Source organism: Tursiops truncatus, chromosome 4 (assembly GCF_011762595.2).
Source record: "Tursiops truncatus isolate mTurTru1 chromosome 4, mTurTru1.mat.Y, whole genome shotgun sequence".
Classification (NCBI taxonomy): domain Eukaryota; kingdom Metazoa; phylum Chordata; class Mammalia; order Artiodactyla; family Delphinidae; genus Tursiops; species Tursiops truncatus.
The window spans coordinates 54,441,670-54,457,887 of record NC_047037.1 but is presented as its reverse complement, the minus strand read 5'-3'; the positions used below and the strand labels follow the sequence as shown (position 1 = coordinate 54,457,887).

The 16,218-nt window shown below is 36.1% G+C and overlaps 1 protein-coding gene and 1 pseudogene across 5 annotated transcripts in view; both read left to right on the top strand.

Annotated features, from left to right (window-relative positions):
• Positions 1-16,218, top strand: part of TBL1XR1 (TBL1X/Y related 1) — a 188,285-nt gene that overhangs the window by 113,173 nt on the left and 58,894 nt on the right. Inside the window, exon 1 of one of the 5 annotated variants that reach the window (XM_033855493.2) lies at positions 15,252-15,272. The exons of the other annotated variants lie outside the window; for them this stretch is intronic. The gene's annotated coding sequence lies outside the window, so the exon portion shown is untranslated. Of the gene's footprint in view, positions 1-15,251; positions 15,273-16,218 lie in introns of those variants that run through there. 5 annotated transcript variants of the gene reach the window in all.
• On the top strand, positions 674-13,250 carry LOC141278555 (translationally-controlled tumor protein pseudogene; annotated as a pseudogene).

Here is a 16,218-nt window from a genome sequence, read left to right as displayed (position 1 = left end):
TGTGAACTCATGGCTTTAAACACAATTGTGTTTTAGATTATTGAATTATTTTCTGTATTGATGTGCATATTGTCCCATTTTTGGCTAGTGAGAGCCTCTTCAGGTTGGTTCCTATGTCCTTTAGATAAGACCTTAGTTTTAGGTAGCTGTCTTGCTTTTTGGTTTGACAAGTTATTACAGGTTTGTATGGTTTTTAAAGGTAACTCAAGGACTTCTAAGTTCTTGTAATTAAGTTCAAGATTTGTAAGTTTCTTTAGGACCAAAGTATCATCTCCACTCTTCCATTTTTATAAAAGTTTTTTATAAACACTGTCCATCATTAATTTTGCTTTTTATGGAATTAGGAAAAGACAAAATCTTTCAGCTTAGACAAAATTAACATGCTTCTCTTGTATATATTTTTAAAAATCTCTTGTTTCATGTCACTGAAATAACCATAACGTTAACCTCTAGAATTTTAGGGTAAACTAAAGCACTAATGCTCAACTATGAATGCTGGATAAGTTTGTTGGATTGGTAGAATACTGCCATCATAGTCACACCTTAATCACTTACATATGTATTATATATATGTGTTACTGCAATTCTTTGACTGTTTAGCTATTTATCAGCCATTTTGAAGGGTCCCTACCCACCTGCCAGTTAACTAATTGTGTTTTGTGTTTCAGGTGAACTAAATCAGAGGTCCAGAAATATATTACGTGACAGTAGTTTTTCTGAAAATATATCTGTGGGGAGAACGATTGTAGGATGTTTTACATGAATTGTGCTTTGATTATATTTCTTATGCATGAGAGCTATATTTTATGACTTATGAAGATGTGTGTGTATATATATATATATATATATTTTATAGCTATTATGTGTTGAGTGCTAGAATATAAAGTACAGGCTGCCTTTTTTCTTCTTTTTTTTTTTTTTTTTACGGTACACGGGCCTCTCACTGTTGTGGCCTCTCAAATTGCGGAGCACAGGCTCCGGACGCGCAGGCTCAGTGGCCATGCTCATGGGCCTAGCCACTGCGCGGCATGTGGGATCTTCCTGGACTGGGGCTCGAACCCATGTCCCCTGTATCGGCAGGCGGACTCCCAACCACTGCGCCACCAGGGAAGCCCCAGGCTGCCTTTTAAATGCTTTAATTTGGTAGTGACTAAAAAATCAAATATGCACAATAAGGGTGATATAATAACAATGTTAACATGTAAATTATAAATTGGCTTTCCATGCACTCCTACCTACCTGTGAGGTGTGTAGATTAGATTTTATTTCTATTTTTCAGAATGAGAAACTGGGACTCAGGGAGGTTAAATGTCTTAATGTCAAAAACAGTAGCATTTGAAAGAAAATAGCAACATTCTGATTTCTAACCTAACAGTTGTTTTTTAACTACTGACCAGTTTTGAAAAGGGTTTTTTTTTTTTTTTTTAAAGAAACAAAAACCCAAAAAACTATGCTTTGGGGTACAGGTGGAAAGGAGGAAGCATCTTTTTCAGGGTTGGCATTTGAATAGGCTTCATAAGGAGATGACATTTGAAGAATAGAAAAATTTCACCACTTGTAGTTGGAACAAAGAGCTTAAAAAGCAGAAATGTGGGAATTGGGGGGATGTTAGAATGATACAAATATATTCACCTGAAGGTAGAGTACATTCAAGGAAGGTGCTGTACAGGTAGATGGATACTTTGAGACCATATGGAGAAGGAGAACTTAAATGCTTCGATAAACAATTTGGAGTAAATGTGGAAGCTAATAGATACCAATGAATACATATGACATAATCAGGGTTATGTTTTATGCATAGATTTTAGAAGACGGTATGAAAAAACCTAGGAGACATTGAAGTTATTGTAGTAATACAGGTGGTAGGTACTGCAGAAAGGAAGGCATGGTTGAAAGTGGCGTTGTATAGGTAAGAGAAGATGGAATCCAAAGGATTGCAGGTAAAAGCTGAGGTAGAAAATTGAATCCAATATAATACTAAAATTTAAAGTGTTGGTGAATGATGGAATTAGTTACAGGCAAGAGGAGAAACACGTTGGGAGTATAGGGCATAAATTGCCGCTAATAATGCCGAGTGATGATATCTGAAAGGACGTAGATATTTGCACATCAGTCAGCTGGAACTGGAATGTTTGGAATGGGAAAGATGAGGGGACGTGTTAGAGAGTGGCACGCAATGGGAGAGTTGGTGGTTTTGTAATTCTTCAGAGTGGATGAGATCCTTAGTTGGGGTAGTAGAGTGAAGATCAGAGGACTAAAAAAGAAGTCAGCTGTATCCATGTAGGGCAGGAAGAAAAATCAGTAAAAGAGATAGAAGAGGACAGAATCAGAAAGTCAAATGCTGGAAGTTTAAAGATTTTTTATTTCAGTCTTCTCAAATGCTGGAAATGGCAAGGAGTGTGAAGTAATGAAAGAGTATGAAGACCTGTTGAATTTCGAGTTGATTAGTAAAGTTATTTAGAGTCCATAAAATTTTAACAGTAACAGATGTTTTTCTTCTTTATATGTGTACATGTATTCTTTTACTTAAATGTGCGGATATGCTTATACTTCTTGTTGTGTACTTTTTTCTTTTGCTCCCTCCTCCATCAGTTTATTGTTTTTTGATGACTTTATAATCCATGAATATTATGAATGTACCATGATCTTGTTTTGATACTCTCCTTTAATGGGCATTCACTGTATTTCCTCCCCCCACCAACCTTTGCCACTAAAAAAGCGTTCTTAAACATCCTTAAGAAGTTGTGCTTTTATTTCTCTGTGTTGTAGAGTGTATGTATTAGTTGAACTACGTGACATTGCAGCTGTGTGACCATTGTAACAAACAAAAAAAGGGAAATTCTTATGTTCCAGTCTAGTGTTTTTACTTTTACTAAAAAGTTGCCAGATTGTTTTCCAAAGGGTTTTTTTTTCACATTTCCTCTTGCACTATGTGACCTATTCCCACATTCCTGCCAGAAATAAACATTCTAGATCTTTTAAATTTTTACCAATTTTAATGAGTATAATTTTACTCCATGTTACTTTGATATGTATTTTCTTGATATCTAGTGGATCTTTATGTACTCAGATATAGCTGTCTTTTCTTGTATAGTATTTGAGTTTCCAGTCTTGGTTAAAAAGATTTTTTTCCTGCTCTCTAGATTGGACATGTAGCTTCGATGTTTCTTTAAGATGTGTTGATATATGTGAAGTATCTGTGTATATGTACACACATACACATATATACACAAACATACACATTTATGTGCTTTAAATATTTTGGAATTAAGTTTTGTCTAGAGTAAAACATGTGGGCCCACTTTTATTTCCTTTCGGATGGATAGTTACTTGTGACAGCTCAAGTCTGCACAATAATGCAGCCTCTTCCTTTGTTCAGATCTTTGTATTTTTCAATTGACTATTATGTTTGGTCACATAAATCTGTGCCTTTCTTGTTAGTTTCTTTTGTAAATATTTAATAGTTTTTTGCTCTTGTAAGTGGAATATTTATTTTCTCATCTGTATAGGTGCTTACTACTGGAGCAGAAAAAAGCTATTGTTTTTGTTAGCCACTGTATTAAATTCCTTTACAAAGGGCTAGTGATTTTACTAGTTAAATAGTATATGTAGGAGACCCAACAAATTACAGATTCAATGTTAGAGACTATTTTTTCTCTTTTGTATCTTTTTCTACTACTTCCTCAGAGAGGCAGCACAAGATAATAGGATGAATAAAAATAAAGAGTTTTGAATTGAGCAAAAAATCAAGGAAGTTCTAATAACTTTTACCAAAGAATTAAAGCCATCTGAGATTGAGGGGCTTTTAGTGAGATAGGGCCCCTAAGAGAAGTTAAAATTTTTGAAAATCCATGATGGCAAATCTGATAAGGAAGTTAAAAACCTAATAAAATGATTGTTAAATAGTTCAGAGGTTGCAGAATGGTTTTAGACACAACATGGTTTGGGATTTACATAAGTTACAGTGCTTGAGTTGGAATTGGTAAGACTACGTGAGTTAAATGTCACAGTTCTTGAAATGTCTGATCAGTAGGTTTGCATGAAAATGGAGGGAATGCAGATACAGTTAAGGAGGATGATGTGGGATTGGAGGACACTGAGAAGCATGAGTAACGTGATGTTATCTTGAAAATCTGTTCAATTAGAAACTGAGTAGAGAGGGCAGACAGCAGAAGCAAGAAGAACTACAGTTCTTCGGCCTGTGGAAGGAAAACCACATTCACAGAAAGATAGAAAAAATGAAAAGGCAGAGGACTTTGTACCAGTTGAAAGAACAAGGTAAAACCCCAGAAAAACAACTAAATGAAGTGGACATAGGCAACCTTCCAGGAAAGAATTCAGAATAATGATAGTGAAGATGATCCACGACCTCGGAAAAAGAATGGAGGAAAAGATCAAGAAGATGCAAGAAATGTTTTACAAAGACCTAGAAGAATTAAGGAACAAACACCTAGAAGAATTAAAGAACAAACAAACAGAGATGAACAATACAATAATTGAAATGAAAACTACACTAGAAGGAATCAATAGCAGAATAACTGACGCAGAAGAATGGATAAGTGACCTGGAAGACACAGTGGTGGAATTCACTGTCGTGGAACAGAGTAAAGAAAGAAGAATGAAAAGAAATGAAGACAGCTTAAGAGACCTCTGGGACAACATTAAATGCAACAACATTCACATTATAGGGGTCCCAGAAGGAGAAGAGAGAGAGAAAGGACCCGAGAAAATATTTGAAGAGATTAGAGTTGAAAACTTCCCTAAAATGGGAAAGCAAATAGCCACCCAAGTCCAGGAAGCACAGAGAGTCCCAGGCAGGATAAACCCAAGGAGAAACACATAATAATCAAATTGACAAAAATTAAAGACAAATTATTGAAAGCAACAAGGGAAAAATGACAGATAACGGACAAGGGGACTTCCATAAGGTTAACAGCTGATTTCTCAGCAGAAACTCTACAAGCCAGAAGGGATATATTTAAAATGATGAAAGGGAAGAACCTAACACCAAGATTACTCTACCCAGCAAGGATCTCATTCAGATTCGACAGAGAAATCAAAAGCTTTACAGACAAGCAAAAGATAAGAGAATTCAGCACCACCAAACCAGCTCTACAACAAATGCTAAAGGAACTTCTCTAAGTGGGAAACACAAGAGAAAAAAAGGATCTACAAAAATAAACCCAAAACAATTAGGAAAATGGTAATAGGAACATACATATCGATCATTGCCTTAAACGTGAATGGATTAAATGCTCCAACCAAAAGACACAGGCTCATAGAATGGATACAAAATGGATATATGCTGTCTACAAGAGACCCTTTTCAGACCTAGGGACACATACAGACTGAAAGGGGATGGAAAAAGATATTCCATGCAAATGGAAATCAAAAGAAAGCTGGAGTAGCAATACTCGTATCAGGTAAGATAGACTTTGAAATAAAGAATGTTACAAGAGACAAGGAAGGACACTACATAATGATCAAGGGATCAATCTGAGAAGAAGATATAGCAATCATATATGCACCTGACTTAGTAGCACCTCAATGCATAAGGCAACTGCTAAGAGCTATAAAAGAGGAAATCAACAGTAACACAGTAATAGTGAGGGACTTAAACACCTCACTTACACCAATGGACAGATCATCCAGACAGAAAATTAATAAGGAAACACAAGCTTTAAATGACACAACAGACCAGATAGATTTAATTGATACTTATAGGATATTCCATACGAAAACAGCGGATTACACTTTCTTCTCAAATGCACATGGAACATTATCCAGGATTGATCACATCTTGGGTCACAAATCAAGCCTTGGTAAATTTAGGAAAATTAAAAGCAAATCAAGCACCTTTTCTGACCAAAACTCCATGAGATTAGAAATCAATTACAGGGGAAAAAAAATCACAAACACGTGGAGGCTAAACAACATGTTACTAAATAACCAAGAGATCACTGAAGAAATCAAAGAGGAAATCAAAAAATACCTAGAGACAAATGACAATGAAAACACGATGATCCAAAACCTAATGGGATGCAGCAAAAACAGTTCTAAGAGGGAAGTTTATAGCAATACAAGCCATCTCAAGAAACAAGAAAAATCTCAAACAATCTAACCTTACACCTAAAGGAACTAGAGAAAGAAGAACAAACAAAACCCAAAGTTAGTAGAAGGAAAGAAATCTTAAAAATCAGAGCAGAAATAAATGGAATAGAAACAAAGAAAACAATAGCAAAGATCAATGAAAATAAAACCTGGTTCTTTGAGAAGGTAAACAAAATTGATGAACCATTAGCCAGACTCATCAAGAAAAAGAGGGAGAGGACTCAAATCAATAAAGTTAGAAATGAAAAAGGAGAAGTTACAAAGGACATAGCAGAAATACAAAGCATCCTGAGAGATTACTACAAGCAACTCTATGCCAATAAAATGGACAACGTGGAAGAAATGCACAAATTCTTAGAAAGGTTTAACCTTCCAAGACTGAACCAGGAAGAAATAGAAAATATGAACAGACCAATTACAAGTAATGAAATTGAAACGGTGATTAAAAATCTTACAGCAAACAGAAGTCAAGGACCAGATGGCTTCACAGGTGAATTCTGTCAAACATTTAGAGAAGAGCTAACATGCATCCTTCTCAAACTCTTCCCAAAAATTGCAGAGGAAGGAACACTCCCAAACTCATTCTATGAAGCCACCATCACCCTGATACCAAAATAAGATACACATACTACAAAAAAAAATTACAGACCACTATCACTGATGAATATAGATGCAAAAATCCTCAACAGAATACTAGCAAACAGAATCCAACAACACATTAAAAGGATCGTACCAAAAAAAAAAAAAAGGATCATACACCATGATTAAGTGGGGTTTATCCCAGGGATGCAAGGATTCTTCAATGTATGCAAGTCAATCAATGTGATACACCATATTAACAAATAGAAAAATAAAAACCATATGTTCATCTCAATAGATGCAGGAAAAGCTTTTGACAAAATTCATCACCCATTTATGATAAAAACTCTCCAGAAGTGGGCATAGAGGGGACCTACCTCAACATAATAAAGGTCATATACAACAAACCCACAACAAATGTCATTCTCAGTGGTGAAAAACTGAAAGCATTTCCTCTAAGATCAGGAGCAAGACAAGGATGTCCACTCTTGCCGCTATTATTCAATATAGTTTTGGAAGTCCTAGCCGCGGCAATCAGAGAAGAAAAAGAAAAGGAATACAAATTGGAAAAGAAGAAGTAAAACTGTCACTGTTTGCAGATGACATGATATTATACATAGAGAATCCTAAAGATGTTATCAGAAAACTACTAGAGCTAATCAGTGAATTTGGTAAAGTTGCAGGATACAAAATTAATGCACAGAAATCTCTTGCATTCCTATACACTAACAGCGAAAGATCAGAAAGAGAATTTAAGGAAACAATCCCATTCACCACTGCAACAAAAAGAATAAAATACCTAGAAATAAACCTACCTAAGAAGGTAAAAGATCTGTACTCAGAAAACTATAAGACACTGATGAAAGAAATCAAAGATGACACAAACAGAGGGAGAGGTATACCATGTTCTTGGATTGGAAGAATCAATATTGTGAAAATGACTGTACTACCCAAAGCAATCTACAGATTCAGTGCAATCCCTATCAAATTACCAGTGGCATTTTTTATAGAACTGGAACAAAAAAAATCTTAAAATTTGTATGGAGCCACAAAAGACCCGGAATAGCCAAAGCAGTCTTGAGGGAAAAAAATGGAGCTGGAGGAATCAGACTCCCTGACTTCAGACTATACTACAAAGCTACGGTAATCAAGACAATATGGTACTGGCACAAAAACAGAAATATAGATCAATGGAACAGGATAGAAAGCCCTGAGATAAACACACGCACCTATGGTCTACTAATCTATGACAAAGGAGGCAAGGCTATACAATGGAGAAAAGACAGTCTCTTCAGTAAGTGGTGCTGGGAAAACTGGACAGCTACATGTAAAAGGATGAAATGAGAACACTCCCTAACACCATACACAAAAATAAACTCAAAATGGATTAAAGACCTAAATGTAAGACCGGACACTATAAAACTCTTAGAGGAAACATAGGAAGAACACTCTTTGACATAAATCACAGTAAGATCTTTTTTGATCCACCTCCTTGAGTAATGGAACTTAAAACAAAATAAACAATTGGGACCTAATGAAACTTAAAAACTTTTGCAAAGCAAAGGAAACTACAAACAAGACAAAAAGGCAACCCTCAGAATGGGAGAAAATATTTGTAAATGAATTAATGGACAGAGTATTAATCTGCAAAATATATAAATAGCTCACGCAGCTGAACATTAAATAACAAACAACCCAATCCAAAAATGGGCAGGAGACCTAAATAGACATTTCTCCAAAGAAGGCATACAGGTGGCCAAGAAGCACATGAAAAGCTTCTCAGCATCACTAATTATTAGAGAAATGCAAATCAAAACTACAATGAGGTATCACCTCACACCAGTTAGAATGGGCATCATCAGAAAATCTACAAACAACAAATGCTGGAGAGGGTGTAGAGAATAGGGAACCCTCTTGCACTGTTTGTGGGAATGCAAATTGATACAGAGCCACTATGAAGAACAGTATGGAGGTTCCTTAAAAAAGTAAAAATAGAATTACCGTATGATCCAGCAATCCCACTACTCGGCATATATCCAGAGAAAACCATAATTCAAAAAGACACGTGCACCCCAATGTTCATTGCAGCACTGTCTACAATAGCCAGGTCATGGAAGCAACCTAAATGTCCGTTGATATTTGAATGGGTAAAGATGTGGTACATATATACAATGGAATATTACTCAGCCATAAAAAGGAATGAAATTGTAGAGATGTGGATGGATCTAGAGACTGTCGTACAGAGTGAAGTACGTCAGAAAGAGAGAAACAAATAATGTATATTAACGCATATATGTGGAACCTGGAAAAATGGTACAAATGAACCGGTTTGCAGGACAGAAATAGAGACACAGATGTAGAGAAGAAACGTGTGGACACCAAGGGGGGAAAGTGGCAGGGGAGTGGTGGTGGGATGAATTGGGAGATTGGGATTGACATCTACACACTGATATGTGTAAAATAGATAACTAATAAGAATTTTAAAAATTCAGAAAAATAAGTGTAAGAAGAAGAAACTGAGTAGATCAAAGATATAAGGAGTTTACAGTGAAAAAGAGGATGTGTGTGTTTTGTTTTGTTTACAGTTTCAGGATGTAAAGATAAAGAAGTTTTTGAAGTGTGTAGTGTGATGTCGGCATGGTTTGTATGACCCGAGGAACTTGTTAAGATCGACATGCCTGGGCTGTACTTCTGACTTGCTGACCCTGAATTAAGAGTTTTCCGAGCTGTCACAAAGTTTATGACATTACTTTGAAGAAGCTGCCACAGGTGATTTTGATATACCACACTAAGCAAGAGTCACTAGTGGGCTAGAAACTGGAATGCGGCCTTTTTCTTTCTTCCACCCCTTTCTCCGGAAAAAAAAAAAAAATGGAGATACAAGTTATTGAAGTTGAGAGGGTGATAGAGATCAATATAGGAGTGGATGAGAAGGAACATTGATTTGTAGTCATCACTGAAGATTATCTTTTGGTCTTTTTAAATACTACTGACTAATGGGAAAAAAAAACATTATTTATTTTCAACAAATAATAATTGGGTGCCTCTTATGAATCGGGCTATATTTCAGGCATAATTAGTGAATATTAAGGATTAAGTGTGTCCTTTCCCATAGCTTGCATTTTTTTAGCTTGCATTTTTTAATAAACATGAATAAACTGTCATTCCTAGAGTATTTAATTGCGTCACCACAGTGTTTGAAATATCTAACCTATCCCACACATTGTATGATCCAGTATGGTTTCTTTAGCGTAGTGGTCTATGTAAATAAAAAATTAATTTTGTAATGAATGTTTTCATTTGCTGCTATTACCTCTAACTGCTTTTTTATTGTTGTAAGTATTGCCCTGAAAGTTTCCTTTACCACTAATATAAGGAGGGACAGAAAAAAGAGGTGAACCCATTTCCATTACATAATGGAAAGGAGGAGCATTCTTTCAGTTCTGGCAGTCTTGAGTTTCAGCACAATATGCTTCTTAAATACAGAACAATTGAAAGGAAAATAATTCCAGACTCTTACCTACTGGCTGTGAATAGGTTGAAAACCTTTCCTATATTAGATAACCCTGTGATAACTGATCGAGTAACCAGAAACTGAGAAAAGTGATGGAGATTCTTCTTTGTTTCATCTTCTCACTCTTCCTCTCCAAACCCAAATCTCTGTATAAGTTTTGATAATAGCAGATGCTCTGCGCTCATGTCTGTTTTGCAATCACTATTTTCACGGGTTCAGTTTTGCATACTGCTCATATCTAGTACTGTAGCCATCCATTTTAGGTTTTTTTAAACCAGTTTTTTAAGGAGAAAATGAGTGTATATTTACATGTAAATGTTTTGAGGTTTTAATTAATAGGGGCACCTAAACCAGGAGGAGAAAAAAATCTCTTGTTCCCTTCAGCTCTAAAGCCTATGATTCTTAATATTTTATATATTATAGGTTGTATCAGTTAACAGTTATTTTATACCAGCAGGCCCAAAGAAAATAGTACTTTTTTCCTGATTTGTGTTATATTTATTATAATTTATGTTTTGGGCTTTTAGGTCAGTAGAGTACTTATAAAATGCTGAGAAACCTTTCAGGAGAGTGAAAATAGGTATGATTTGTGGGAACAATTCTTAAAAATTTATATGACAGTTCAAATGCTCATTGTTTCTAACTTATATATTCATTTTCATTATAACATATTTTATATGTAACATTTTTATCATAACAATTACTCTTTTTATAACTATATAGGTATTTTAATTGAGGTTGAGTGTTTTTGAGATCAGTGGCCTAAACAGAACGTCGTATTTTTTTGAAAGAATGTTTCTTTTTCCTTTTGTTCAGAGAATTGTATAAGAAAATTCTGCTCCAAAAAGCAGTTTTTAGTTACATAATTGAGATTAAAAACAAAGATTAACTTTTCCTCTGCCCCTGAAGCACACCGTGCTCACTCTGAGCTCCAGGCTCCTACTAAGCTAGTGCCGCCGTCATCTCCACCAGTCCCCATTATGATTATCTACCGGGACCTCATGAGCCGTGATGAGATGTTCTCCGACATCTACAAGATCCGGGAGGTTGCTGACAGGCTGTGTCTGGAGGTGGAGGGAGATGATGGTCAGTAGGACAGAGGGTGACATTGATGACTCGCTTATTGGTGGAAATGCCTCTGCTGAAGGACCCAAGGGTGAAGGTACTGAACACAGTAATCACTGGTGTCGATATTGTCATGAACCATCACTTGCAGAAAACCAGCTTCAAAAAAGAAGCCTACAAGGAGTACATCAAAGATTACATGAAGTCAGCCAAAGGGAAACTTGGAGGACAGGGACCAGAAAGAGTAAAAAACCTTTTATGACAGGGGCTGCAGAACAAATCAAACACATCCTTGCTAATTTCAAAAACTGTCAGTTCTTTATTGGTGAAAACGTGAATCTAGATGGCATGGTAGCTCTGCTGGACTATTGTGAGGATGTGTGACCCCACATATGATTTTCTTTAAGGATGATCTAGAAATGAGAAAATATTAACAAATTTGGCAGTTACTTTGGATCTGTCACCTGTCATCATAACTGGCTGGCTGCTCCTTTTCATCCACACGACACCAGGACTTAGAGAAATGGGACTGATGTCATCTTGAGCTCTTCGTTTGTTTTGACGGTGATTTATTTGGAGCTGAGGCATTGCTTTCGAGAAAAAATACGTCATGTAGTTTGTCTAAAAATAAAATGCTTTAAACTAAAAAGAAAAAGATTAAATATCTGATTGTAATCAAGGGGTTTTACTATACTAGTAAGAAAACTTACTACTAATTCCTTGATGTTTTTGAAGTAAACTGATTCTGAAGTTGTCTCTGGGTGTAGACAGTATTCTCTTTTCCCTAAATGTGTTTCCTTCTCCAAAAAGGAGATGAGGTTGAGAGCAATGAGAAGAAAAGCACTTTCACTCGCTCAGTTGTTTTGTGTGTGTGTGCAGTTTTTTTTTTTTAACTATTGAGCACCTAGCATGCCTTTGCATCATATTGAAGGAAAAAGGCTATTCTAATACCTGTACTTGAGAAGCAGAAAATTGATCAGCAATTTGATCGTCTGGTGAAAACCCTTGGAATATGTCTAGATGAATTTATACCAAGTCATCTTATCTGGAGTTGTTTACTATCCAGAGAAAGAGTCAAGCCCAGGATTTCATATTCAAATCAGGATCAGAAAACTAGGATACATGTTGAGTATGAAATAAGTCATTGTATTGTCTCTGCACTCACTACCCTCATCCTTATAGATTTCCTTATCCTTCCCATTCATTACTGTGGAGAAAAGGCTAGGCTTCATATGTTACAGTGGTCTAGAAAAAGATGAAAGGCTTATGAGAAACTGGAAGAGGTAAAGAGAATTAAAAGTTTTCTTTTGCCTTCCAAATGACATTTTCAGATGGTTACTTTTAAACAGAATCCAAACAAGGTCTGCACACTGCTTTTAGTTGCTAAATTTCAGTCTCTTCCACCTGTTGGTAGAAAAAAATTTGTCCTGTCAAATTCCCCACATTCTGGATTTGGCTAATCACATCATTGTGGTATTACTAATACATTCTACTGTCCTGTAACTTCTGTAAAGTGCTAGTTGAGGTATGATTAAATTCACTTTTAATTCTTTGATCACGAAGTCTTTTCTTCCTTCTGCCTCACACCATGGGGCATACACCATCTGGTTGTATCACTTTCGGTGGTGTTGATGTTGATTGGTGGATTTAGTTGTTGTTAGTCTGATCTATCCATTATAAAGTTCCACATCAGATATTCCCCTGGTGGTCTTAGTGTCCATTAATGATTGTTGCCTAGATTCTTTATTTTCTTAGGGATAGAAAATTGTTGTTTTAATTATATCATTGTTTTTGCATTGATTAGCTGGAATTCTGTGAAGAAGGACTCTTCCTTGTCAAGTATTGGGATACTGAAATAGAACTTGCACAGCAAAAGCAGGGTATGTGCTTGAGTTGTTTTAGTTGTCAGTTTTTAGACTGATGAGTTGGTGGTGCCCTCTCAAGGTGACCAGTGCTGTGAAGTTTATTTTTAATTTTTATAATCTCATGGATTAAGAACTATTTTTGAGGTGTTTTAATCCATTGCGGTTCCTGTCTCCTTTTGACGTGACACACGTGGCCTTCGGTTGTTTCCTTGTTTTCTTGCATGGCAAGATGTTCCGGGTTTTCTGCTTCAGCCCTGAAATTGGTCTTTCCTCCAAAGCATTCCTATTTTTATGAGAAGTGTTTATTTAGAGACTACAATGAAAGCATGGAGTGCTTTTTACTACTAGGTTGTCATTAATTGCTGCTAGGCCTTTTTGGAACAAGGAAATGCGTATTTAGTAAGAGAAATAAATCACAAATTCCTGCTTATATTTCAATTCAAATTTAAGATTACTATAGGGTTTTAAAGCTTGATTTGTGTTGTGTGAATTTTATTGAAAATACATCTGTATTATAAACATGAAAATAATTTTAATTTTTTGTATGCAGTTCCATCAGATAAGTGATTTTTATAAAAGTAAAACGACCAAACTTATTTATTATCAAGAAAAATTGTTCCTTGAGATAATGTGACACATTCATCCTCTGCCTTCTCATCCTCCCTAGCATATTGCTATATATCTTTCAGGTGTAGCCAGCTTGAGGAGTACAGACAGTACTATACCATGAAGAGAAAATGAAAAGATTTTTACTGCTTCGCTATTCGTATATATTTTTTTCCTTTCTGAAAATTTTGATTTGTAATGGATTTAACATAATTTCTTATTTGTTTTATATATATTTATAAAAATATTCAAATTAGTAATGCTAAAGAATTACTATAATAAGACTATAGAAAGCAGTTTAAACTTTCTTTGTGATTCTTTTTTGTCCCTAGGTTATATCCTCTAGGGATATATGCAGTCAAAATACTACTTTAAAGTATGTTAGTTTTCTTTATGATTATAAATAATTTCACTGGTTTACAAAAATAAAGATTTATTTTCCAAATATTTTGCATGTAGATAGTGTGGGTTGGCTGTGCCTCTGTTCTGTGTCTTCTCATTTGGGGATCCAGGCTTTCAGAGCAGGCCCCATGTAGAACATGCTCATTCATGTGGCAGAAGAAAACAGTAAGAGCACTGGCAGATACTTTTTTTTTTTTTTAAGATTTTTTTGATGTGGACCACTTTTAAAGTCTTTATTGAATTTGTTACGATATTGTTTCTGTTTTGGTGTTTTGGCCATGAGGCATGTGGGATCTTAGCTCCCCAGCCAGGGATCGAACCCGCACCTCCTGCATTGGAAGGCAGAGTCTTAACCACTGAACTGCCAGGGAAGTCCCTGGCAGATACTTTTAATACCTCTTAAAGCTGTGACTGGACAGCTCATCTACTCAGTTTCCGTTGGCCAAATTATGTCACATAGCCAGGGTCCAAGGGTTATGGTGGGGATGAATAACTATTGCAGGAAAAGAGAAGAGTGATTAAATTCTGAACAGTAATACATTTGACGACATAAAGTTACTTAAATTATTCCATGCATGTTGATGCCATCATAGTTAACATAATTAGTGTTGGTCTGAATTTTGTTTTAAAGGGATTTTATCTGATAGCCAAGCTAGAGAGATAACTGAAGGTCAGGGGAAAAGGCTTTTTTGTTAGCCTTCGTTTACAGCTGCCATCTACACTTTTGGAGGGGTAAAATGATGGCATCTTTGTTTACTAATCCTGGGCTTTCTCTGCTTAATGACTGTTATAGGTTGAATTGTGTCTTCTGAAATTCATTAGTTGAAGTGCAAATCCCTAGTACCTCAGACTATAACCTTATTTGGAAATAGGGTCTTTACAGAGATAATTATGTTAAAATGAGGTTATTAGAGTAGGCTCTAATCCAATATGACTGTTGTCCTTATAAAAATAGGAAATTTGGACACAGACACACAGGAAAAACAGTGTGAAGAGCCACAGGGAGATATGGCAAGGTGGCTAGAGTAATACATCCAAGGAGCCAAGGAAGCTAGGAGAGATCCTTCCTCAGCACCTTCAGAAGGAGCCCTGCCAACACCTTGATGTTTGGACTTCTGACTTCCAAAACTGTAAGGCAATAAATTTCTGCTGTACGCCACCTTATCTGTGGTACTTTGTATGGCAGCACTAGGAAACTAGTACAGTGATGTAGTTTGACAATGCTGTCCAGTTTGGCTTGATTGTAAGGGTATTGGAAGAAATATAAGCTATACCTTTAGGTTACTATATCAGAAGGGACTTTATTGTCAGGCTAAAGAATTTTGGACTTTGCTAAAGGTGTGCCTTAAAATAGAAGTTTGGCAGTCAAGACTAGAAGAAACTAGCTTGAGAGTAGTTTATTCTTTTAACCTTTATAGTTTAATAATGGAGTAGTTGGATGCTGATGAGATGAAAGAGGAAGGATGCTCTGTTTAAAGTACCTTCAAATCTGTTGTCCTTTCAAGCTCTGAAAAGGTGCAACATAGTTGAGTTAGTTCTCTCTAAGCTGGAGTTCTTTGTTTAACTGCATACCACTAAATTTTATAGTTGATTTGTTAGGGGAGTTTTGAAACTTAAGTGTATGAGTTGAATTATGTCCCCTCAAAGATATGTTGAAGTTGTAACCCCTGGTACTTGTGAATGTGACCTTATCTGGAAATAAGATTTTTGCAGATGTAATTAAGATGAGGTCATTAGGGTGGGTCCCTTTTCCACTGTGACTGATGTTCTTATAAAAAGAGGGAAATTTGAACACGCACCTAGGAGAAGGGCATGTGGTATGTGAAGACACAGACACAGTGGGAAGATGGCCATGCGAAGATGGAGACAGGGATTGGGTTGCCACAGGTCAAGGAATGGCTGGGGCTACTACCCAAAACTGGAAGAGGCAAGGGAAGATATCAGAGTGCTTTCAGTTGGGTGAACAGGACTTCCCAAACTTCGCTCTGCCCTGTATTCACCTGGAAATCTTTTAAAAATATTGCTATCTGGCTCCCACCTCCAGAGATTGTGGTTTAATAAGTATGGGATGCTACA